Here is a 25,743-nt window from a genome sequence, read left to right on the forward strand (position 1 = left end):
ACATTCTGTGCTTCAAGACAACCCGCCCCCACTGACTCCACCACCTCCCGCCCGGCCCTGACACACACCGAAAGGGTATATTGGTTCACTTGTTTACAACCTAATCGTCCAAGCTTGTACCCACACAACATAATCCCATTGACAGCAGTGGGACTGCTTGGATGAATAAGAACTAACCTTCCGAGAAAAGAATCAGACTATTTGCTAGCAAGTTTGTTTATGGAAAGACCATAACGATATTCATCTGCACCTAATATAGTGGTCTCCTTATTTATCAAACAACTGTCTTTGATCAAAACAACAAGAATGTCTTAAAATATTTTGATTACTTCTGCCAACACAGGATTGCAAACTGAGAAATATTACCCTGAGATACACAGCAGAGTATTAATTTAAGCTTTAGTCTGTCAGCAGCAGGGAAGAAATGTAGTTAACTTCTGTAACAAAATGTTTCATCAGCAATCTGCAAAATGCACGTGGCATTTGGAGAGATCCTTTTATCCCTGTGAACTTTAACAAAGATCCATTACAAAATGACATGGGCAATTCGTAGATTGTTATAATGCAATGGCAGAATGTAAATGGCTCTCACTAACAGTCTTGTAATCTATAGGACGGTAAACACAAAACAGGACATCGCTCAATGGTGCAGTCTAGCACTTCAGCAACCCACATGGCATGTTGGCTTCTTGTATTAATCTTCAATACTTGTGTGTGTCTGCTTAATAAAACTAAATCAGTCCATCTAGCAAAGTTCCTTAGAGTGATATAAAGTCAATGCTGTGAGTTGGCACTTACATACCAGTGGATATTGTCAAAGAGCTGTACAAAAATTAATTAACTCTTGCCACAGCCTTATGGGGCAGGTGAGCCAGCATTCTTTGCCCCCAATTTACATATTGGGAAACAGAGACACACAAGATGGGGCTTCCAAAGCTGTAAACCAACTGGTCCCACTGAAGCCAGAGGTAAAATTCCCAGGGCCTGAGTCTCATTTGAACTGAGGCGCCTAATTCTGGTCAGGAAGCATAAAAGGCCCAATCTTAAGGGTCCTATAGTGGCCTGAGTGTAAGTAAGAGTTAGACCTCCACTGATTTCAGTGGGAGCAAAGTTTGGCCAATGCTGTGTGCTGAAGAAAACCTCACGCAGAGCAGGTCAGTGACTTACTTACTCACCATCCCATCACAGGCTAGGCAGAACCAGCATTAGAATGCAGGAGCCCCAGCCTGACATTAACATTACCTCCCCCAAGTGTTGAGAAGTGACTTGCTAATATCAGGGCTCGGCCAACTGTATGAGAGCTTGTAAAATATGTCTCAGGATTGTTTACATTTAAACTTGGAGATGCAATAAGCCATGTAAGGGCTTAGAAGTTCTGCTGACTTTTCAGACTAACACGGTCAGTAGTAAGTGCTGTTTACACTAAGCTGGTCTAAAGAGACAAATGGATGCAACTGCAAGCCAACTAGCACCAACACACAAAGTTAAAAGTATTGCCCCGTTACTGCACCAGCAGAGCAGTGGAGCATGGGGAAAAGACGGGAGGCCTGGGAAGCCGTGGGAGAATAGTGAGAAGGCTGAAGGAGCCCCGTGAAACTACCAACAGAGAGATGCCCATCTTTCTGGCTTTCCCTAACTTCAGGGCTCAGGAAGGTTGGCTTCTGTCTGTGTATTTATACCACCCTTATCATCAGCATGGCAGATCTGAGCATGGAATATTTACCACTGACAGAAATGACTTCCTTTGATTAGCTTCCACCCTCATGCTGCTTGGAGAGGCTTGTCTTTGGGTACATTTAGTAGCAGCCACATCAAGATGCAGGACAGAGCTCAGAAGAAAGCCACCCAAGTTTGTCTGACACTACGGTTTAAATAAGCAAACCCCTGTTGGTGTTTACACTTTAACCATGTATGGAAGTTTTTCAAGGCTTGAGTTACTAAATGCTACTGCGAATGAAAAGCCTTGGTTCAAATAGGAAAGTAAAGCATTTTAAACAGCTCTCTAGCAAACCAGACCCTTTCTCCCATCAATATTATAGATGCAGGAGGCAATTTTAGATCTTTAGAAAAGTCCACAAATCTAAATCATATCAACATGTTCAAAAGCAGTGAGAATATGAATCAGCACACTAGAAAAATATGGGAAACTTTCTGGTTGCGTTAAAAAGTTATTTAAAGTGGTAGCATTGTATGTTATCCACAGATGAGCTTCCTGTCAAATGTTTCACCCCTTGCCAAAACCCACGGTATTCTTGGATGGTTTCTTGTTTACAAACCCATAGCCTCACTGTGAGTGTGTGTGTGTGGGGGGGGGGGGCAGGACTGGCCCACAACATTTTGGCACCTGAGGTGGGGAGCTCAAATGACACCCCCATGCCACCTTTTCTCCTGCTTGCCTGTTATGTCTCGTTCCCTCCTTCCTCCAGCACAGCACCCCGCCATCTCTGTGCATCTAGAGCGGAGAGAATACAGATGCACCAGCAGCAGACACAATTGTCTACACTCTGGATCCTAGTGGTACCCCCCCACCCCCCACCACATACACACACAGTCTGGCACCTGAGGAAGCCACTTCAGTTCGCCTCATGGTAAGGCCAGCCCAGAGCGTGGGGGGGGGGGGCATATGACACTAATTTTTTCATTTATAGGAGTAGCTAATCACATGAAAAGACCTAGCTGATTTTAAAGTCACAATCCTTTCTTAAAGCACATGCCTTATTGGGGAGAACTTTTATGGCAAGTTTCCTCTTCCCTAGGAGAAGCACCAGAAGGTTAGTCTGGATCTGCAAAAACAATGCAGAGTCCTATGGCTCCTTAAAGACTAACAGATTTATCAGGGAAAAGCTTTTGTGGGTAAAATGTAAAATACGTCCACCTGATGAATGGGGTTTACCCACAAAAGCTGCCCTAACAAACCACTTAATCTCTAAGGTGACACAGGACTCTGTGTCTCATTGTTTAAGAAAAGCAGACATTTTAGAGCAAACATCCAGGATGTAGTAAATATTGTGTGGGAACTGCAACAAGGACATGAGATCACCCGCTGTCTCCAGTGCAAGCATGTGGGACTAAAAAAGGTCAATTTCCTGCTCTTGATTACAACAGGGAAGTGTTTAAATAAGCTGTCACAGGCAAGACAAAATGTCAGTGGAATTATGTATTTGTTTAATTCCTCTGTCTACAGATTTACAGAGGAAATACCTGTGCTAGAGCCCAGGTGAAAACTGGCCTTGCTGGAGAGGACTGGACTGCAAACCCTCTGATAGGTCCCCAAACCCTGTTGGTGATGAGAAGCATTGGAAAGGAACGTGACTAAGAATGGTGGCTCCTCTCTAAGGCTCATTCCTAAGGCTGGGGATTTTCAAAGCAGTCTACTGGGCAACGTGTGGATGGGATGAGACACTGAACCGGGACACAGGAGACCTGGCTTCTCCGTGCTGAGGGTGGAAGCTCCATGTGCATGAGGACAGAGCAGCTCAGATGTAGTAGGGGAGGACAGCCAGGTCCTGTGTAAAATCCGTTAAACGGTTAAATTATAGGCTTAACCAGTTAGCCGCCTGCTGCACTGCGCCATGGGTGGGGCACTGAAGCCACAGGCAGGGGGCTGTTCTGGCCAGGCCAGGCCAGGCAGGGCCCACCATATTGCGCTATGGGCAGGGAGCTCCTCTGGCCCAGCCAGGCTGGAGTGCACCCCCATGGCGTGGTGTGACATAGAGGGGCTGGCAGGGCTGGAGCAGCCCCCCACCCACAGCTTGTGGCGGGCAGGGGGCTGCTCCAGCCAGGTGCCAGTTAACCCGATAAGCATGTTGGTAAGGCAATGCTCACCAGTTAAACCTTCACATCCCTACTGTACACCAATGCCTCCCTTCCCCCATCCAGGTGCCTGTCCCATTCCCAATGCCATTTCAGCACCTAGTACATCTGCTCCTGCTCCTCCTTCTCCCTAGGGTGGGTGTGTCCATCAGAACCCAGGTGGCTTAAAGGCAGAGCCAGGCTGGGCTGGGAAGTGGCCAGCCTGATCTCATGCACTGAGGTAGCTGCTCCAGCCCCTTTCTGGGTCCTGCTCTTGTCTGCCCCCCCCCCCCATCTGTGCAGGGAGAACATATCTGGGTCCTACCTGCACTGTAGTAGGAAATAATAGAGGGATAGAAACCTAGATTCCCTTCCCGCCCCCCTTCCTAATGTTTTCATTGCAGGGTGCTAGAAGACAGGCAGAACAGGGCTGAGGATCTAGCCCAGAGTTCTAATTTTGGAGTCAATGAAGGTATTAAACGCAAACCACAAACATGATATTAAACCCAAAGAGTCAAAAATCTGTTCAGTCACATGAGTGTACATCACTGAATCTGGAATCACTGAATTTGGAGCAGCTGTTCAGGATGGAACCAAAAGCAAAATTTAGCCTTAATAGTTTTAAAATAACTGAACCCTGCTATGAGTGATGGACTTGAATCACCAAAGCTGGGCTTAGCCATCAGTGATTCAGGGAATAGCTGTGAGTTCAGAACAAGAGCTGAAGTTCAAAGCTGTTTGGATCCCTGATCTGGTTTCATCCCCTATTTTCTACCAATTTAAGACAGTAACTTTAGCAAAATGTTTGAAAAAATAAAAATGGCAACAATTGAGGAGCTCTTCTTGTTTGCCCATGTTGTACAATATTTCTCAGAGGCAAATGCTGTTATCTTGTAAATGGCACTTTCCCTTCTATTGCTAATAATTAACTTGCATTTGCAGAGGGGATCTCTTGTACCTTTGGTTTGTGGAGGTTCATTTAAAGAAATTTAACACAGCTGCCTTTTTGAGAATGTATCAGCCAGGAATGTAATTCTAACAAAGTATTTCAACAGACTTCTAAAAAAATGCTGCAAGAATCCTCCAGCAAAATGTAACTGTAGTTTTTTTTGGGCTGCTTCCCAGTATTCTAGGGGGAATTCTGCTATTTGCTGAGTTTAACAAATGCAATCTAGCAGTGAAGGAAAACCAGCAAAAAGGGAACACCACTTTCACCATTTTCTCAGTTCTATTTAGCATCAGAAAGTTCTTAAAGGAATGGGAAATTACCTGTTGCTATAAAGTTGAATTAAAATCCACAAAGCAGTCAGTGGCTCTCAGCACAAATAAGACAGACTGATTAGACAAGTAAACAGCATCTGATTTTTAGAGGATAAAAATCACTCAGCACAAGCAGAAACAATCTAAGAGAAGGTAGGTAACCTTTAAAGTCTACTCCCTTTGGAAACAGGATCCATATTGTTTAATATATCACATTAATATTTACAATCTAAAAAAATCAACACGTTCCACTGTATTTTCTGCATAACAGCAGCATTCTGCATTTATAAAGACCAGGATCTCAAAGCACTTTACAAAGATGGGTCAGGATTACAAATCATGCAGAAAAGACATTAACGGTTCACAGGGAATATAAAATTCAGTAGTTCAAACAAAATCTACCCCCAAAAGCAACAGAGACTCCAAAAGGTACTTATGCCGAAAAACCTAAAAAGAGACTGCTAAGGTTTTAAATCTTCAGAAGTTTAAATACTCACTTTTTGTGACTAATGTGAATTCCAGGGAAATAAAAAACAGCTTGTACCAAAGAACTTAACCAGTCAAGAACATGATGAAGCCCTTTCTTTGAACTGTCCACCGATAGGCATTTACTCATTTCACACAGGCAAAAAGCATGACACACTAGCAAAGCCTTTTACATGGGGTGCCAGAGGGGAAAGCCCTTCCCTGATGGTTTTAGTTCAGCCCACTCATTAAAATACAGAGTGAAAACAGCTGCTGAAGGAAGGGAGAGGATGCCCAGGCTTTTTCTTCTTAAATTCCTTTAGTGTAAAATGGTTTCATTGTGGAATTACGGTAGGCAGAAAAATCCAGTGGTTTTAAGGCTTTGCTTTATAGTCTCAATCACCCTCTGCACTGGGCTGTAAAAACCGTATCTAAGTTATCTCAGAAATAAGTTAAGTGTAACATCCTGGATTGGATTGGCAACACTTTCCATTAAAAAAAAACCCACCCCAAAATGTTAGGGAAAATATGAACCTAAAACATCTCTCCATCCCAGATAATTTTCTCCACATGTGTTACAAGCATGTGCTTTTTCAAACTACAGCCACGTGAAATATAACACTTGGCCTGCCTATAGGGTCTGCAAGCTAGAGAGCCCCACATATTCTCCACATGTCAATTAACGCACACACATATGTAGAACTGGTAAGTGCTTTCATCTCTACACCTTGCTGGACTTTAGCTTCACTGTAAGTATCAGTATGCCCTTTAATAAACAAAGAAAAACTACTAAGGCTACAAGCAACAAAGTTAAAAGATGTCCAGAGAGACAAGGTGAATGAAGTAGACCTAAGGAAGTGATTATTCCCTTATTTGGTACTGGTGAGGCCACATCTGGAGTACTGCTTCTAATTTTGCTCCCCTCCCCCATTACAGAAAGGATGTGGTTGAATTGCAGAACGTCCAGTGTAAGGCAAGAAAAATTATTAGGGGCTGGAGCACATGATCTATGAGGAGAGGCTGAGGGATTTGGGCTTATTTAGTCTGCAGAAGAGAAGAGTGAGGGAAGATCTGATAGCAGCCTGCAGGGCGGGCGGGGTTCCAAAGAGGACAGAGAGGCTGTTCTCAGTAGTGACAGATGACAGAACGAGGAGCAATGGTCTCAAGTTGCAGTGGGGGAGGTCTAGGTTGAAGATTAGGAAAAACTATTTCCCTAGGATGGTGGAGAAGCCCTGGGATGGGTTCCCGAGGGAGGAAGTGGAATCTCCATCCCTAGAGGTTTTTAAGTCCTGGTTTGACAAAGCCCTGGCTGGGATGATTTAGTTGGGGTTGGTCCTGCTTTGAGCAGGAGGCTGGACTTGATGACTCCTGAGGTCTCCTCCAACCCTATGACTCTAAGTAGTACTATTTTTATTGGATCAAATTCTATTGGTGAGAGAGATAAGCTTTTGTGCAACACGGAGCTCTTCTTCAGCATCTGCTACTCCAAAGCAAAGCCCTGCAAATCTGCAGCTGCCCACTTTATCTCCATGGGATCCAATTCTGGCATCCAAAATTAGTGGCCACTTCCAGAAATGTGGCTGGAAGTGACTCTGGGTAAGTCTGCCCTGCACCCACAGTTTGGCTGTAGCTGACAATAGCTGGGTGGGCACAGCAGCATGCAGCTGCCGCACAGGCTCAGAATACAATATGTCTCCAGGGTCCGTGGGACACTTGGACAGCCCACGCTGATGCCTTTGATACCACAGCTACAAAACTACCCACATTACAATCAGACTGCCAGCTGCCGGATAGCCATGCACTGTGCCAGGGAAAGGTCAGGCCAGAGCTGGGAATGACCCAGTGACCCAGACCAGCAAACAGAATGCCCATGAGTAACCACATCAATTACAGAGCCAATGGGATTGTTTTCATGAATAAAGAAACTCATGTGTATGTGTGCTTGCAGGATCAGACCTGGGAGTCCTGCTCAAACTACTAGACCACATTTCCTCTCTGCCTGCTAGTCTATGTAAACACACTTTGGCAGTGAAATCTGTAATAGTAACACAATTATTTTAAACACATACATGCCTTTTTCATATTATCAATTGGTATTTTACAGTCTAAAGTAGGCAGACAATGGCTCATTAATGGCTGGTTCCCAAGCAGCAATTAGCTAATAGGTGTGTAAAAATTTTTTTTTTTTTTTAAATAAAGGACATTGAAAAAAATTCATGTAAAGAGACCAAGCATTCAATACACTACGAAACCCAAAGGCAAGGCTGCTCACAAATTCTGTTGGTTCAACAGCTGGTATTAATTATTAGTTAGAAATAAGATGCATTTATGCAAATCAAAGTGATCTACTGGACTTATTCATTGTGCGTGAGAGAAAAACAGCCACCTATCTCCTGCAGGTCAGAAAAAGTATGCAAAATATTTCAGTAATAGGAAATACATGTCTTCCTTAAGAACTCTAGCTAGTACAGAACAGGGAGTTGGCCTTAATTCATAAATTCCTAGGGCAGGAAGTACCACTGTGAGCATCTAATCTGACCTACTACCCAGCCCAGACCACAGAATGGCCCTATAATTCCTAGAGCAGAGCTTTTAGAGAGTGGCAGTCAAAAAGCTAGCAGAATGCTGTGTCTCATTAGGTAAGGGGTACATAATGAGGCCTAAAATATCATATTGCCTCTATGGAAATCCATGGGACACCCACATCGTGAATCTTGCATGTAGATGTGGTCGCTTCATCTCAAAAAAATATTGGAATTACCATTATAGGCACTCCCACCGAATCACCTCACAAAACACTCGTCTGCCAATTCCCAGTCTAGTGCCCTAACAAAACAAGCCGGCCATCCTTCCCCTCTGGGTAACTTGACTATCTCTACCTGGTTACTCTTTCCTAAGGCCTTCAATAACTGGCGAGACATATCCCTTCTCTGAAACACAGCTCATCTCTAATGCAGCATTTCACTTGCTACCTGTAGTGGGGCAGTCACCCCACTCCAGGGAAATACAGGTTAAATCCAGCCCTGGGACTGGGTTGGGAATGTGGGCCAAATCAGAAAAGGACTAGAGACAGCCAATCAGGGTTGGATGTGACCTACAAGAAGGGCTCCTGGAGAGGAGGTACACAGCAGAAAGAACCTAACTGCTTGGCTAGGCTAGAGAGGGCACCTGAGACAGAGCAGGGCTGGGGAAGGACAGGTAGAGCTGGTGAGCTCTGGCCTGACCCAACGCCCAGGCTGCAGGTCTGAGACAGGGGGCCGGCCTGAAAGTAATAAGGCTGCAGGGAGGCAGCCGGGACAGGAGGAGGCAGCAGGTTCAAACCCCCGGGAGGGGAGGATCCTGGAGAGCGGGAGCACTGCTGTGAGGAAAAGGGCACTGTGGGCCGGGAGGAATATGGGGTCTGGAATAGTGCAGAATAGGAATGTTACATTTCGATTAATCAGCTAATCACGTAGTCAAGAAGGGGGGCCATGCCTCTGCCTTTTAAATGTAGCAAGAGCCGCCCACGGGGGAGCCCCAGAAGAGCAGAGGGGACCTGCCTCACTTCAGTCTTTGAAACGTATGAGAGCTCAGCGGAAGCACAGCACTTGGAACTGCACCATTTCCCACTGTGCCTCTGCCTCCCCTGCCCCCGCAGAGACGGTGCTGGGGGGAACCAGTCTTTCATCCAGCTCCCCCCAGCACTGGCTCCTGCTCCTCCACTTGCTGCCTCTCTCTGACAGAAGAAGCAAGGGGGAGGGAACAACTCGTCAAGCCACAACTCGACTATCCGAGAAGCTTATGCTTATTGGCTGATCGACTAGTCGCTTACATCCCTAGTGCAAAAGACAACTGGTAACTAAGGGACAGATACCAACAAGCAGTGGGCACTCTGAGGCTGATGAGTCAATTCCCAGACTGGCCAGCAGGAGGTGCTGCACCAGTGATTGCTCCAACCCTTACACTTCCCTTTGTGAATGTGCTAATTTCCCTCCCTGCTTCCTATTCTGCTGTGGGCACGAGGAGCAGAATAAGACGGTAGTTGTGCTAGTCAATGAGATGCCAAACTTCTAGCAGTCATGCCTAGCACTGGATCCCACGCACAAAGGTGGCTAAAGGTGCCAGACTCTGCCACAGTTTGGGGCTGGCAATATCTAGGGCTTGCTTCAGAGCCATCTCTTACTTTGTCTCCTCCTCTCACTTTTGCCCTGCTGCAGCACTGGTGGTCTGCCACATGCCACACAGATGTTTCTCCTTCCCTTCTTGCTTATTTTGAACATACCTTCTTGGAGCAGATGTTTCCCATGTGTATTTTCTCCTTCTCCTCTAGCACTTGCTCCAACCCATGGAGCAATTTACTTCATCCATCTTTCAGATCCACGTTCAAAAAACAAAAATGCCCATTAATCATGCTGCTTGGTTTGATCCTGGTGCAGATACACAATGCATGCTCTGTCCTGCTGCCTTGGCTTGCACGTGCTTCCTCTGAGATTGTCTACAGTACCTCTGTGCCCACTCCTCCACTGGGACTCCAACTTGGGCTAGGGCAGCCTTGCTTGGTAAAATCCACCCAAGTGAGATTAAGAACTGCATCATTGGCCCCTCTCCTCACTGCTCTCCCATTTCCCTCCCTTCCCTTCCCCCGACTGCTACTCCCACGTTCCTGGGCAGAGCAGGGACTCTCAGGCTTACTGCTGTTTCACTATCCCAGTCACGCTCTCCATGACTCTGCTGCAGCAGCTTGCTCTCCCTGACAGCAGTGCCCACAGCACTGCTAGCCTTTCGGACCAGATTAACCTCACCCCACTTTACATTTCAACATCAAGCTGAAACTGAGACCAGTTCCATAAACCTGAACCTCCTGCCCAGCAAGCCCAGGTGGAAACTGAGCTACCTTGACCCCAAACCGGACTGAATAGAGTGACTGTGGTGCAACCCCACCATGCATCACCCTCTGGGCCCAGTCCTAGAGGTCAGAGACAAGATGGATGAGGTCATATCCTTCAGTGGAGCAACTTCTGTTGGTGGACGAGAGAAGTTTTTTAGTTTCAAAGAGCTCTTCTTTAGGTCTTTTTATCCACTGTGAGCCCATACACCTGAGTTTCACCCAACTCTTCATTTCCCCACCTCTTTGCTTTCTCCAGTGGCCAGGCAGCGTGCTCAAGGCTGTGGTTATTGATCCAGGTCAAACCTCCCTTGTCCAGCACTCTCAGGACCTGAGTGATCCCGAGCAACGGCGTTTGCTGGACAAGGGGAGGTCAAAGTACCTACCAGGCTGTAGGCTTTGTTCCCAGCTGGGGCTGAGCTCCCTGCCACCTGCTGCTACCTCCAGCCCCCCACCGTTCGAGCCTGACATCCCCCACCGCTCCAGCCCCAGACAGACGCTGGCCTCGCTGCCTCCAACTCTGACTAGGGCTCACCCCGCACAACACCAGCCTGAGCTGCGTGCCCAGCTGCTGGCCCTACTGACTCCAGAGCTGGCTGGGGCTGTGCTCCACGCCGCTATCTCCAGCCAGGACTGGGGCTGCGCTCCCCACCTCGCCGGCCTCAGAGGGGCTGCATGCTTGGCCACTGGCCCTGCTGCTTCCAGCTCCACCTTGCTGCCAGCCCTGGCCAAGGCTGTGCTTCCCACTGGGGATGCACTCTCCACTGCCAGCCTAGCCCGGGCAGCACTTCTGAACCGGGCCAGCCAGGTTCATCTGGTCCAGCAATATCCACAGCCCTGCCAGAGAGTCCCAGATTTCAGAGGTTCAACCTGTACAAAGGATAGACAGTGGCGTGGCGAGCCACAGCAAGTGGTGGGCATGGGGTGCAGATCCCCCATTGTTTCCATTCCTACCCTGGAACACTGCTGCTGCTAATCACTTTCATAATAAAAAGGTGAAGGGGAAACGTCTCTGTTGCCATCCAGGATACACACTCTACAGCATCAGCCATCCTAGCATCTAGACCTGTGGTTCTCAAACTTCTGTACTGGTGACCCCTTTCACACAGCAAACCTCCGAGTGCAACCCCCTCTGGAAACGAAAACACTTTTTCTATATTTAGCACCATTGTAAGTTGGGGGGCAAAGCCAATTTGGGGGTGCAGACTGAAGCTTGAGAGCCCCCAGGTTCATGACCCCATGAGGGGTCAGGCCCCCCAGTTTGAGAACCCCGATTTAGCCATTCTTAATATGACAGGGCTATGGGGACTCTCCTTTGTGCTGTATTTAAGCTATCCTTTTCCTGATGTTTTTGAACCGGAGAGTGCACACTGGTTAGGTTTTCGGAGTGCATGTTATTTGGTTGTGAGGAAAGTCAGGAGGAGGGACAGGACAGTAGCAAAGGCCTCTCCTCCTGTTGCAGGGCCAAGACCCCTCCCCCGTGTTAGGCCAGGTTCTGTCCGTCCCTGGATGGATCCATGTAGAAAGACACTGTATTCCCCAGGTGCTAATGAGCTACGCCTGCCATACTGGGGCAGCAGCACTTTCGCAGCTCTGTCTGAGGTTCTACCAGCACAGAGCCCTGCCAGCCAGACGTTCAGAGGCCAAGAACGGACTGAGCTGTGGGGACGGCACTCCCCACCCACACAGAAAGGAGACTGCTGCAATCAGGGTCGGGGCATGCTGAGCAAGAGAAGCCGATACAGATGCTGCCCAAGAATTCACTCGAGCTTTGCAGATATTGGTCACACCGCTGATCTGCTCAGCAAAGGACCCAAGCTGGCTGGGCCCTGGCAGCAGGATAGGACGAGTGATCCGCTACTGCACTTCACTGGCAGTGGCAACAGAGAACAAAAGCCGATGACAGGGTTCTTGTTCTGACAGCTTGATCCTGAATTTACCATCTTTGTGTGACTAAGTCTCCAATATGGGATTTCTCAAATCCCAAGTGTGCTTGGAAAAGAATCGCTGCCTAGTGATTCTTCCAATACCAAGTAACCTCCTGGGTACTTTACTGCATTTCTGGACAAAGAAAAGGGTTTGCTTCCCAAACTGCACAAAACAGCTGGAGTGAGGCCTTCCATCTCTCTGTGCTTTGAATGCCTGTCTGCAAAATGTAATAATGCTTCCCTTGCTGGTCCTTTTCATTGGGATTGTGAACTCACTGAGGTGAGTTCCATCTCTGTCTTTGTCCCCAGCCCACCGTGAGGACCTCTGGGCGCTACTACAGTGGTCTCCAAACTTTTTGAGCATGAGATCACTTTTTGAATTTAAGTGCAATCCAAGATCTACCTAAAATATAAATTCCCTTGTCCTGCCTCCTTCCTGCCCCTTCTCCCAGGCCCCACCCCTGCTCGCTCCATCCTTCCTCTCTTGCCCATCTTCGTCACTTTCATTAGGCTGGGGAAGAGGGTTGGGGTGCAGACTCTGATCTTGGGTTAAGAGATCTGGAGTATGAGAGGGGCTCTGAGCTGAGCTTGGGGCAGGCAGTTGCGGTGCCAGAGGGGGTTCTAGATGCAGGCTGTGGGAGGGCGTTTGGATGTAGGGGTGCTCGGGGATAGGGCAGGGACTTGGGGTGCAGGAGGGGGTTCATGACTGGGGTAAGAGTTTGGGATGTGAGCTCCAGCTGGGCCCTGCTGACCTCAGGTGGCTCTTGGGTGGTGGGTGGTTCAGCAGGGCTAAGGTAGGCTCACCCCTGCCCTGGTCCTGGACCACTCCCTAGAGCAGCCAGTAAACTCCCTGCCAAGTCCTGTTGTGCCCCGTCTCTGCTCTGTGGAGAAAGGATCCAGAGTGGGAGGGGACACCTTGACATCAGTGCCCCCTTCCTCTCCCTACCCTGACCTGCACAGCAAGCAGGCGGCTCCCAGGGGAGGAGCAGCTCCAAGGCAAAGGGCAGGAGGTGCGCAGCAGTGGTAGGAGGGGCAGCTGAAGTGCCAGCATTTGAAAGCCTCTTGGTCAAACCAGTCAGGATCATCTGCCAGAGGCTCCAAGATCTACTGGTAGATCCTGATCTCCTGGTTGGTGACCACTGCTTAGTGCAACACAAGCAACACTTTCTCAGCTTCCTCTTACAGGAAAAAATGCAGGTAGGAGAGATGGGCTTTGCCTAGAACATCAAGTCCAAAACTTTCCCACTCAAAATCTGGGGAACAATGGAATTGGACCTAGACGCTGACTCAAAGCCATGTATGCTTGGACACTAGCTAGCAGGATACAACCTCCATCTGGATTCTTTCGCTGTCTTCCTGTTTCTTGAAATATCACAGTGAAGTTCCTCGCACCTGCCTCTGATCTATCCTTCCCGCACCCTGCACACCTGTCAGTCCTTGTGCCTCTTTGTCACCAGCACCACTCTCAGCTTTGTGTCCTCAGGTTGCCTGGTCCCTAGGCCTAGAACTCTCCTTTTCTCTACCCCCAAAGTCTGACCTTCCTGTACTCTCTCCTCTCTTCCCCATCAATAAACCCCTCACCCTTCCCTTATCCATGAATATCCATATCAGCAGATGTGGATATCTGCGGTTCAGCTTTGTGGATATGGATGTGGATGCAAATTTTATATCCACAGAAGGCTCTAGTTATAAGGAGGAGGGAGAAAAATTATTTTCCTTAATGTCTGGTGATAGGACAAAAAAAAAATGGGCTTAAATTGCAGTAAGAGAGATTGGACATTAGAAACAACTTCGTACCTGTCAGGGTGGTTAAACACTGGGATAAGTTGCCTGGAGAGGTTGTGGAATCTCCATCTCTGGAGATACTGAAGAGCAGGTTAGACAGACGTCTATCAGGGATGCTCTAGATGGTGCTTGGTCCTGCTGTGAGGACAGGGGACTGGACTTGATGACCTCTTAAGGTCCCTTCCAGTGCTAGGATTCTATGATTCTGAAGTGCTGTCCTTGCTATTGTCTTACTGAGTTCACTGACCACTCACACTTCGCACAAAGCCTAGCATAATGAGGGCCGATTCTGATTGGTCCTTAGGCATTACCATAATAAATATGATTAATAATAAATGTTAAAAGATGTTAACCAACATTCCAAATCTCCTCTGTCCCTTTCATCTCAACTGAAGACTCCAGAGGCTTCTAGCCCTGTGTTGTGCTAGCATGTAAATACGGCTTATCCGGTTCTTCCTGAATTGAACCCTGAGCTTATTGGCGTCTTTTAAAACACAGAATTCGGCTGGAAGCAGGAAGTTCACGCCCCCTTGCAATGTCTAGTAGGGTCATGATGCTTCAGTGTCACTTGCAAACACAGTTCAGAACAAACAGTGAACGCACGAGGAGCTAGACACTTTGTGCTCAGACTCGGGGCCAAAAATAAAGTAGTGATACTAATGGAGAAAAGTAGAGTGGGGCAGTTGCACCTCTAGTCTCCGACTGCTAATGCTGCCAGCCAGATCAGGGCCAGGCCCTGGAACCAGGTACACAAAGTGACAGCTGCAATTCCTGGAATATTCCTGGGACCAGATCCAACCAACTGTTAGAAAAGAAAAAGGGTCATAGTGCCTGTGCACTCTGGGAGTGACTCGTGTCCACCGACAGTCACAGCACTCATGAGAACATATGGACTGCGATTGTCCCCCACACCTTCTCGTGAGAGGAAGTCATTGCTAGGCGCTTAGCAACCATATTAGAGCAAGTATTTCTCAGCAGGGACAAATAATTCCCAGTTCTTTAAAGTCCAGCCCACGTGCACAGAAAATGAGCTGCCATGCTGGACAGCTGCTCCAATGCCAGCAGGGCTTAGGGGAGGAGGTAACGTCCCCTTTTGCACGCCCACTCAGTAATCACCTCTGGAAAGGATTTACTGTGGGTTGTGGGGCTGAGCCACATGTGTCAAGTGGAGTGGGAGTTGTCATGGGACCTTGGCTTGCTATAGTCATAACTGCCCCATGGTGTCCTGTCCGTACAGTGCTACGTATGGAACAAATTATTAAGTAGAGGCCAACAACCCACCACAAACATTGCTACAGAAACCCCGCTACCCATTCTCTCCTCATGCACTGCACTGCACGTACACTGCTACCAAAAGCTAGTGCTGCTCTCCACTGGGTACTTGCACTAGAGTGGCTGTGCATATTTAAGAGAAACAGCATTTGAAAGGTCACCTTTAAACGTACAAACCACACTCCATATTCTATAAGCAACAGTACTTAGAAGAAATAATGAAACTACCTGCCCAGTTCCCAAGGTCACTACCCCACTGGCTTTAGAATTGCCACTGCATTTATCCAGAGGCGAGTCACTATGAGCCTCAGCCACAAAGATCAGGCCAAGCTCCTTATATTCCCAGACGATGAGTGTTTTCAGACCAACGGTTCTAATTAGGCCCATGGTACCCAGCCATGACGCTTAGATCCAGACTTGAAGTCTTGAGTTTAGGTTCCTCTGACTGTTAAATGGCTGATGCCAAGCAGAGGAATTGCTTGGAGCTGAGATTTGCTCGGTGCTAAAAATATGTGCAGCACGGAGGCTATAGTTGGTGCCAGAGGCTGGCTGGTGCTGTGTATTGTGCCAGCACCAGTAGAGCTGCGGTTGCTGGTGGTTCCGTAGGTGCTGTGGCGAACGTTGATCTGGTCAAGATGGTTGGCACTGTTTGTGAGGGTCTCACACTGCTGAGAACTGGTGCTGATACCCACAGCTCTGCCAATTTAGGGTCTTTAGAACTTTGCTTAGCTTTGGTATCAGAGGTACTGGGATGGTCTCTGGAGCCATGTCTCATTCCCAAAGACAAGGAGGCTACTGACTTTAGAGGGGATGGGGTCCCGGCGGGCTGTGCTTCTGAGAGTGAGGAAGGAGCCAGGGGGAAGAAAAGATTTTCCTCTTGGATACAGTAAGTGAGGGTAGGTGGATGACCTAGCAGATAGTGAAAGCTGTGCAGGGGACTGGACACTATGATCTCTTGATGAGGAGAAGTCCTAGCTGAATGTCCTTTTCATGTCTGACTCTGGCGGTCAGGCTGTGGCAATGGGTACACTTCTGTGGGATGCGTCCCTCTCCCAGACAGCGGGTGAACCGTGGTGACCAGAAGTTACTGGAAAGGGATCCTGACATGAAATGCACCTTTTTAACCCTGGAGAACCAGGCAGAAGGGTGAGAGAGAAACCTTCCCAGGAAGGTGGGAAGCAGCAAAACAAAGCTAAGCTACGAGCTGTCGAGGAGGGTAAGTAGGAAGAACATAAAGGTTTTCTTTTTCATTTTGTTAGTAGTGAGAGGACAAGCAAAGGAAAGGAGTAATGACTAAATGGCCCTAAAGCTATCAGGGAATGCTCTATCTAAGAAGTCAAAGGAGAAGAGGCTGTGCTGCGAATCCTGTCCAAAGCCATTGGTGGCAGAGAAGGCCCTGGGGGCAGGCAGACACACAGAGTGCCTCTCGCAGCGCAAGAGTGGGAGGTGTGCACAATGGCATTGCTCATGAAGCTCTCCGATGCCAAGTGCAGAGGGGCTGCCACACCCCTAGCAGAGCGCCCAGAGGGACCCCGCTGGAGAAAGAACAATGCCAGTACTTACAAGTTCCAGTTAGCTCGTAGTCATACCACATGGCCCAACAGTGTTTCATTTTTACAGAAAACCAGAGGAATCTTTTTTCATCCAGAAAATTTGGTTACAAGGATGCAAAGCAAAAAATAGTTAATTTAGTGCCTAATTCTAATGAGCTTATTTGGGGCTTCCCAGATACAGCAGCCAATGAGAACTGTGAACGGAGACCTCAGGACAGAACTTGGCCTGTCACATGTATGACAGCACACGAGTCAGAATTGGTTTAGTCAAGGAGCCTAAAATACCTAAATTCCTGCAGAAACCTCAGTCCCCACCTTCTTATATCTATTTTGGTGCCTCTCTAGTTCATTTGAACCGTACAGGGCTCTGACTCAGATGTAATGGGAATAATTTGCTTAATTCTAGCACTGAAGACTCAGAGATTTATGAAATCTTGTACAATCAGAGTGTGTGAAAGGACGAACTGCTGAGCCTCAGTGGGGGAAAAGAGAAAGCTCTTTCAGATCTCTGATCAGGGTCAAACTAGACATTTAGACTTAAAAATAACAAATCAATCCACGTGAAGACAAAGACCTATTGTATATTACTCACTCCTCCAGAACAGCCCACAGCCGGGTGAGCCTTACATGGGAAAACTCAGTGCAAATTCACTCCCGAACATTCTCAGCTCTTCTCTTTTGTTGATGGTGGGGCCTGCAGACAAGAGAGAGAGGAGCGCCCACAAATAGGCAATGTGGTTTACCGCCTTTGCCCCAATTCATTACAGAAATCCCATGGATGGAGGGACACTAGAGCAGAGGCACAGCCACCTGCAAGCTACTCTCTTCATGGCTCGGAAAGGAGCTGTGCTGCCAGAAGGTGCCACCAAAGACAGGTGAGAGGAGAATTAGGTGATTAGTGGGTAGCATGACACTCCAGAGAGCAGATTCCCCTGACTCTACCTCTCCTCCTCTCTGGGGGAAGAGACAAAGTATGTCCTTCTGTCACCGAGTGTCCCCAAGTTCGGGCGCCCTCCCTGTCTTATTACCGACCGCCTGCCCGCGGTCCTAACCGTAGGTGCTGCCGGCTGGTGCTCCGATGGGCCTGAGGGGGCCGGGAAGGGGGCTCGGGCCCTCCCACACTCCGAGCCCCGACCCAGGGCCCTAAGACAGGGACGGTAGCCCCTGTATAGTGGAGGGGGACAAGTTCCCCCAAACCCTCCACTCGCGGGGACCGCGGCCCCACCCTGGGTCTCTTCTTCCTGGCTCAGCCCCGGGGGATTCCCCAGCTGGGGACTCCCCAGCTGGGGACTAGGCTTACCCCCGGTCTCTGCCTCCGCCGAGAGTTCCCGCTCCCGGGTTCCTCTGGGTTCTTCTGCCCTTGTGAGGGGCTGTCCGTCTCCTCGTTCCTCCTCCTCCCCGGGCTGGGGCTTTCGTCCTTTTGAACTCCCCGCCGGAGCCGAGAGGTGGGTCCGCCCCCGACGCCTGCGACCCCGCCCTCCTGAGCGTCCTCCCCGACGCTCCCCGTGACGTCATCCGGCCGTGCCGGAGCGTCCTTGTGGCCGCTTGTCCTTTTCCCCTCTGCTCGGCCTCCTGGGTCCCTCTCAGCCGGACTTCCCCCGATCGCCCGCTTCCCCGGCAGGCCAGTCTCTGTCTCGGACCCCGGCCCCGTGCGGGGTGTTGCGGGAGCGGCACCTGCTTCGCCCCCCCCGGTTCCTAACTCAGTGCGGGGGAGCGCGTATGCGGCACTTGCCCCGTCACACCTTCCTTTTTCTGCAACCATCTCGACTTGACCAGTGTCCCCCTATGAAAATGTATGCAGAGTTCACTAGGAAATGCTAATTTCTGTAGGCTTTTCATACCGCCCTCCAAACGGTGCAGAAAACGAGAGCCATGCTACAGGATTCCACAGGCAGGCTCAGCACAATCTAGAGAACGGGTCTCATTCTCTGTTAAAACCTGCTGGGTTCTAAGAGCCATTTCTAGAGAAACTTGTTAATTTCTGTAAACCCCGATTGGTTTAACCCTATTCAATTCTATGGGATGTTGCAGGAAGTTTTGTTTGCAATAAGGGTATTTGGTTGGGTCTGAGCTCCTCAAGCCACAGAGCAGGTTGGAGTAAAGACTGGTCTGAAACTCATGAAGATCAATTTCTATTTTATAAGTTGCCGTAACTTTAGTTGCAGAGCCCGCGGAAAAGCTCCCAGCCCTGCAGGCAATTCTCCCTGCACACACTGCTTAGGAAGGGAGCAAATCTGGATTCAAAGCCTGACAGTCATGGGAGCTCTGCTAATGGACGTGTGGGGCAGAGTGGCCTCCCAATGAGCCAGCGGGGGAGGAACCTCTCTGTGATTCCCTAGTGGGTGGAGCCAGGCCAGGCTTGCCCTTCCTACCAGCCGCTAAGGGGCAGGATGGGAAGCATGGAAGGCGGACCCTCTAACCCAACTGAGTCTCAGCCTGATGTCTCCAGGCTGCTAGAGCTGCTGATCCCCACCTGTGCTGTACCACGCCCTGCTCCGTAGGAGGCCAAGCCAAGTGAAGAGCTGTCAGGACTTGTCACATCTCCACAGAGGCAGGGTAAGGGAATAGGAAGTGTGCCTAGGCGGATCCCGCTGAACCAGCTCTGGACTCCGACCTGGTGGAGTGGGACCGGGTAGAGGGGCTGGCTCTGCACTCCCGGAAGGGGTGGGACCAAGGCAGCCAGGCCTCAGAGCCATGCGGAGTGTGCGGCAACATGCTCCCACGGTAATTTCAAGGGTCCTGGGCTCTGGCTCCTCTGAATCACCAGGCCCCAGGCAACTGCTCCCTTTCCTCCCCCATTAGCAGGCCTGTGGACAATACAAGACCTACCTTTCTAGGGAAGATCTGGGACGGGGATGTGTGCCGGGGTCAGCCTGCAGCATAACCAAGGCTAGTACAAGCCAAAATCCCCACAAAGACATAGCCAGGAATGATATACGTGCTGGAGGCTGTTTGTGAGCAATCCAGGCTGAGCCATGTAAAGGGCACTCCAGGGGGGACTTGGGTGACCAAGCTATGCTGTCTGGATTGTACCCTGCTATGTCACTGTTAGTTCACTCAACTCCTCAATGTCATGCTCTAATTCAGTGTGTTTTTAGGGTGCTTTAAAATGAGAGACACCAAGTCAAGAAAATAGGGTGCAGGAACACCCAAGACCTGATATAAAGAAGAATATTTTTCTTTTGCCAGTACCTTTGCAGTTCACTTTTATCAAGAAGGGCCTTTTCCATCATCTGTGTTTGATACAGACCATGTGAAGAACATACCTTGAGCAAAGCATGGACAGGGAAATACTCCAGCTCTACTGGTATGTTCCAGCACACTGGAAAAAAGAAAACTAAACAGTGATGGAGAACACAACAATGTAATGCAGCCACTGAAATAATAAAGTGTAAAATGTTCAGTCAGCTCAAAGTAAAAAAAGAAACTACTATTGTGAAACCAGACAAGCATGTTCCTTTTCTCTTCTTCAACAAGTCGTGTTGTTTTTAAAAACTAATAGTCACCATTTGTGTATGAATCATCTGATATGAGGCCACAGTATCCAAGTCTATATGAAACCCAAGGCAACATCATCTGTGTTTATTATTCTGCAAAGAGCAGTGGTGCCAAGTTTCCTGCAACACCCACTTTAGATGCCGAAGTGCAGAGGACTGAATGTGCCGCTGGTAGCGTTTAGAGACAGGAATACGTTTTGATCTAATACATCAGACAAAGCCTCAGTTGGCAAGAAGATGGAATTGGACTCCACAGCAACTGAAAATAGTGCCAGATACTAAAAGCAACTTATGTAACTCAGACCAGATAATTCACATTTATTCTCTTCAGTTCTAATTCTCATGCTGGTGTTTTCAGAAGAAAGCAATGAAATCCTTCTGGGTAATTGCATAAATGCAGCTTGACTGATGTGTACAAATGTTTTATTTCACTCGGTTCTTACATTTGCTGCTACTAAATCACATTCAACAGGACATTATTCATGAGTACTGGTAACAACATGGGACTAACAGCAGGATCGTGGCAATTACACTAGTAAATAGAGATGAATCTCCCTCGGTTTCAGCCAATACCTGCCATTGGACAGCACACAGAGAATAAAAGGGTCTCGTGGTTGTACTGGAGAACCACCCTATCTCTGACGGTTGTGTCTGGGTCAGCCCCCAAGAACGCCTTCCTCTGGCATGGCTCTCTCCCGTCAGGGGTGACTCAACAGGAGAGAGCTGCCTGCGTTGGGTGTATGAGCTGAGTGCTCTCTGTCCCGGGCCATATAGATGTTACAGTGCCTGGGACACAGTAACACATCTGCGGACCCACCTGGCTGCTTGCACTCCTGCTAGCAGGCACTTCTCTGAATGCTTCACTGCTCACCCCTGCCCCAGCCTGTGGGCACTTTTGTCTAAGGCTGGGGTATCACCCCCCTGCACAAGCCAACCAACCTTTCGCAGGGTCTGAAGTCTCCCGTCATCCCCTGGGAATGAAGTGAGTCTGGCGCAGGAGTGAAGGGAGGCTGGGGGGAATTCTTTCCCCACGGTAGCCTGCCAGCATGAAGGACAAGGAATAAGAGACAGGCAGAACCGGGTCCCAGCACAATGTGGTCACAAATGTGAAGGGAGCCCCACGCCTCCACATGGCCCAGGCTCAGAGCTGTTTCACTGATCCTTGCTAAGAAGCTTTGGCAGCACGGAAGCCTCACCTTTGTGCTATCATAAATCTAGGTCAAGATCAGGGCCCAATGTGGTAGGCATGATACATAGACATAGGGAGGGACATCCCTCCCCTTCCTGCAGGACCTACCTCCTACATAAATTGGCAAGGCTGACAAAAGGAGAAGAGGAAACAGAAGAAGAGTTAAGTGATTCATTCAAAATCACACATCCAATTCAGAGGCAAAGCCAGGCCAGTCAGCATGCACGTCTCCTGAGTCTCAAGCTAGTGCTCTGTCCACTCCCTCTTGTCATCTCTCACCAGCCACACCCAAGGAAAATGGCTACCCTCACCAGCAGGGACCATGGAAAGCGACATAAGCCTGGGAAGTGGTTTTGGTACCTAAAAGCAAACTCTGTGGCTGTGTCTACACTGGCATGAATTTCCGGAACTGCTTAAAACGGAATACTATTCCGTTTTCAGTTTTTCCGGAAAAGGAGCGTCTACATTGGCAGGCTGCTTTTCCAGAAAAGCCCTTTTTCCGGAAAAGCGTCTGTGGCCAATGTAGATGCGCTTTTCCAGAAAAGAGCCCCGATCGCCATTTTCGCGATCGGGGCTTTTTTCCGGAAAAGACTACTGGGCTGTCTACACTGGCCCTTTTCCGGAACAGTGTTCCGGAATAAGGACTTATGCCCGAGCGGGAGCAGAATAGTTTTTCCGGAATAGCGGCTGATTTTGTACAGTAGAGCGTCGTTGCTTTTCCGGAAATTCAAGGGCCAGTGTAGACAGCTCGCAGCTTATCCCGGAAAAGCGGCTGATTTTCCGGAATAAGTGGCCCAGTGTAGACACAGCCTGTTTTTCCAGTCAAACTGGCTCTCTGCTTCTGTGTCCAAAGAAGTTGTTCTCGTGGAACAGGTACAAGGTGCAAACTTCTTTCTTCTGGGAAAAGTGCTAGGGTTAGAAATATTTGTTCAGCTGGATACACTGGTTGCAAAAGCATGTTCACTGGCCAAATTGTCCCTTTCCCTTCAAGAAGGTTAGTCTGTGAGATGGCAGTAAGTATGGTTCATATGCACGAGTAGGAAAATCCCTGCTCCTCCTCCTACACCCACCTGCAGCTCAAAAAGTGCAGCCCCAAGTTGGCAGGTTTTCCAACCCTCTAGGATTGTCCTGGAGCCTCCAGGAAGTAAAGATTAATCTTTAATTAAATATTATGTCACGTAATGAAACCTTCTGGAATATGTCCAACCAAAACTGGCAACTCTAATATCCAAGCATGTCAAAAATGCTTCTTCTGTCATAAGCCATTCTTCCCCTACTGACACCTTGCTCGGGGTAAGAAGTAAGGTTCTGTGGCCCTTTCCATGCGAGAGCTACCTCCCACCCATGTGCCTGGCAGACTGCGGGATGGAGCTGCAAGCTCCTTCTATGCCTCACCCCTCTGCTTCCACCCCAACTTGCTGACATCAGGGAACATTTCCACAGCTAGAATCATATTCTGAGCACAGGGCCTTAATCCCTTTCTCCTAGCTCTGCGACAACCTAGCCCCAGCCAGGATGGGTGGCACACTATAATCACTTCAATATCAGCCCTTGTATGGTTGGGAAACATGCTTGAGCTTATCAGGAAAAAAGGTGAATCAGTCTCCACCAATGTTGTTTACACTCAACACCAAATGGCAAGATAAAGTCACCAAGGCAGTGGTTCTTCAAAGGGTGAATTTACCAAGCGCGACAGCACAGACAAGTGCGCTGGCTGGGCCAGGTGAGCAGGTGGATGCACAGCCAAGGACATGCTCTAGGGCAGCTATCAGAGGGAATAAGAATAGCAGGACATGCAAATGGGCTTTATCTTTACGATGGGCCCATGTGTTCCTGTTACCTTTGGGGAATGTGCTGGTAAGGGGGTTGTTCTACTGCCCTTCTGGAATGTGTTTGCATGTGTATTCCTATGCCTAGCACTGCTCAGGAATATGTATTTCTGTAATATTGGTCCTGTGCTTTCCAGATTCCGTGAGCAGGCTCTGACTTTTGCTCACAACTTCAAGTTGCTTTATAACAGCAAAGCTCTGATGACGACTTGAGTTTAGGCCTTGGGTCTCTCATAACAGGTCTCTAATACAAAGGCTTATGTTTCAGGCCCCTTTCCTACATTACTGTTTACTGGTAAGAAGGTTTCTGACCCAAAAGAGAGCTCATTTTTCACCCTTCACAAGCCAAAAACCCAGCCAAACCAAAACCAACAAAAATTAAAGTTGGGCCTTTTTTGAGTTCTAAGGATTGTTGACTCAAGCTTGCTGGTGAGGGCTGAGAACTCGTGTTGTATGTATATTCTGGTTCCAAGAAAATGATGGACTTCCCATCTGTCAGAAGACAGGAAGATCGCTCAGCTTGCTCAAAGGGGGTATTATTAATAATAATAAATGTTGTCATTATACAAGCAACTCGAGTCTCCAACATGGACTGTTCTTATCAAATGTTAGTTCAGACTGACAAAGGAATGTGGTTTCAACTGCCTTGGCATGGAGGAGCAATTCTTTTCAGAGCCCAGTTAAGTTTAGTCACAAGCACATGATTCCTACGGATGTCCCAAAGGATCAGTCCCACACTGGGCTACATTCCTAAAGGATGGAAGGGAGACCCCAGGAAAATGAAATTCTGCCACTAAGCGGTTAATTTAGGGGTTGAAGAATGAACACCCAGAATGTCACCCGCTCCCTATAATAGCCTGGGAAGCACAACAATCCCTCGCAGGTTGTTATAACTGTTGCACTAATCTCACTCTGTTTCCAATACTCAAGAAATGTTGTGGTCTCTCAGGGAAGATGACAGTACAGCAAACATTATAGTCAAGCTTGTTTTATTTGTTGTATATTATTAAGTAAATTATACAGTACTTATGTGCAATTCTAGGGCTCAGGCGAGTTGCCTCTGCTGCTCTCGTTGTGGAAATGTTTGGACACCTTAGTGCAAAGTGATAATTTTAACCCTTCATATCCCGGGACCAACCAATAGGGTATAAAGATGCTGTGATGATGAAAGGCACTCAAAATGTGCATCTATGGGTGCTTTATGAAACTCTTTCTTCGTCTCCATACCCTGTTGTATGCCCATCTTGCTCCACTTGCTGCCATCTTCCAAACCAACCCTTGCAATATGCCTTAATTGTTCCTTGCTAAGATAGCTCCACTATTCTGCTGCATCTCTCACCCCAAAGCTCTCTTGCCCCCATTCTGCAGTTTAAACAGAATCAAGATGGCCCTGACTGGGATAATGTAGCTGACAAATCTTGCAGAGGCAGTAGCCCCCAGACCCCTGCAGAAACTCAAGATGATGAAGATATTTGCATCCCTATTGGAAGATGGATGGTTTAGTGGGAGGGAATAATCTTCCCTGGAGCTTCTCAAGCTGTGACAGGGGCCAGATTTAGAAAGACAGGACAGTCCTGAACTCAGAATACCAAGTGTCAGCTGCTGGCAGCTGATTTATACCATGGCCACATCAGCTGCACAGCAAGCACTGTGCACAAGCGACCCTTGAGCTGACTTGAACGTAGCTAGAAAAGTAACAATGGTGGTGAACAGCACAGTCCAGGTGTCAGTGCAAGCTGGAGAGCCCCTCGTTTACCAGTGTACACAATTGTCTCTCATGCCTGCACAATATTTCTATGTAACTACTGTTACCCATCTGGGCTGCGGACTTTGCAATACTGGAAAACCAGACACTCCGGCTGGAATGCTAGAACCTACCCCACACATTCCCCCTAAAAACCCGCCCACTGGTGACGTGTGGGGGGGGGGGACCGAGGAGGCATGTGACCCCCCCCCAATACTGTGGGCAAGAGGGGCAAGGTGTCAGAATCTCTGGGTGGCCGGGGGGGGGGAGGCTTGGTGCTCACAGAAGGGGTGGCCCCCACACGCCATCTCTACTGAGTCTGACACAGAACTCTTCTAGTCATTCCGAAGGTGCTTCAGAATCAGCTGGGTTCTAGTGTGGTTAGCATCTATGGGAGGCACTTACCATAGAGTTCTCAAGCCCCTTGGAAGTCCACAGCAGACTCTGGTGTTAGATATTCAGATCTGGATCCCAATCTGAATTATGCAGATTAGGTTTACCTCTGGGCAGCCATCCTAAAGTATGCTGATGAGGAGACTCCGCATTAAAGAAACCCTACAAAGCT

General features: G+C 48.5%; 1 protein-coding gene across 12 annotated transcripts in view; it reads right to left on the minus strand.

Moving 5' to 3' along the window:
• SORBS1 (sorbin and SH3 domain containing 1) overlaps nucleotides 1-25,743 on the minus strand; it is a 187,948-nt gene that overhangs the window by 109,277 nt on the left and 52,928 nt on the right. For 2 of the 12 annotated variants that reach the window (XM_075935649.2, XM_075935645.2), the window contains exon 1: nucleotides 5,550-5,979. The exons of 8 other annotated variants lie outside the window; for them this stretch is intronic. The gene's annotated coding sequence lies outside the window, so the exon portion shown is untranslated. Of the gene's footprint in view, nucleotides 1-5,549; nucleotides 5,982-17,511; nucleotides 17,873-25,743 lie in introns of those variants that run through there. 2 more of the 12 variants (XM_089779997.1, XM_075935651.2) reach the window with 2 other exon arrangements.

Source organism: Pelodiscus sinensis, chromosome 8 (assembly GCF_052426305.1).
Source record: "Pelodiscus sinensis isolate ZL-2025 chromosome 8, ASM5242630v1, whole genome shotgun sequence".
Classification (NCBI taxonomy): Eukaryota; Metazoa; Chordata; order Testudines; family Trionychidae; genus Pelodiscus; species Pelodiscus sinensis.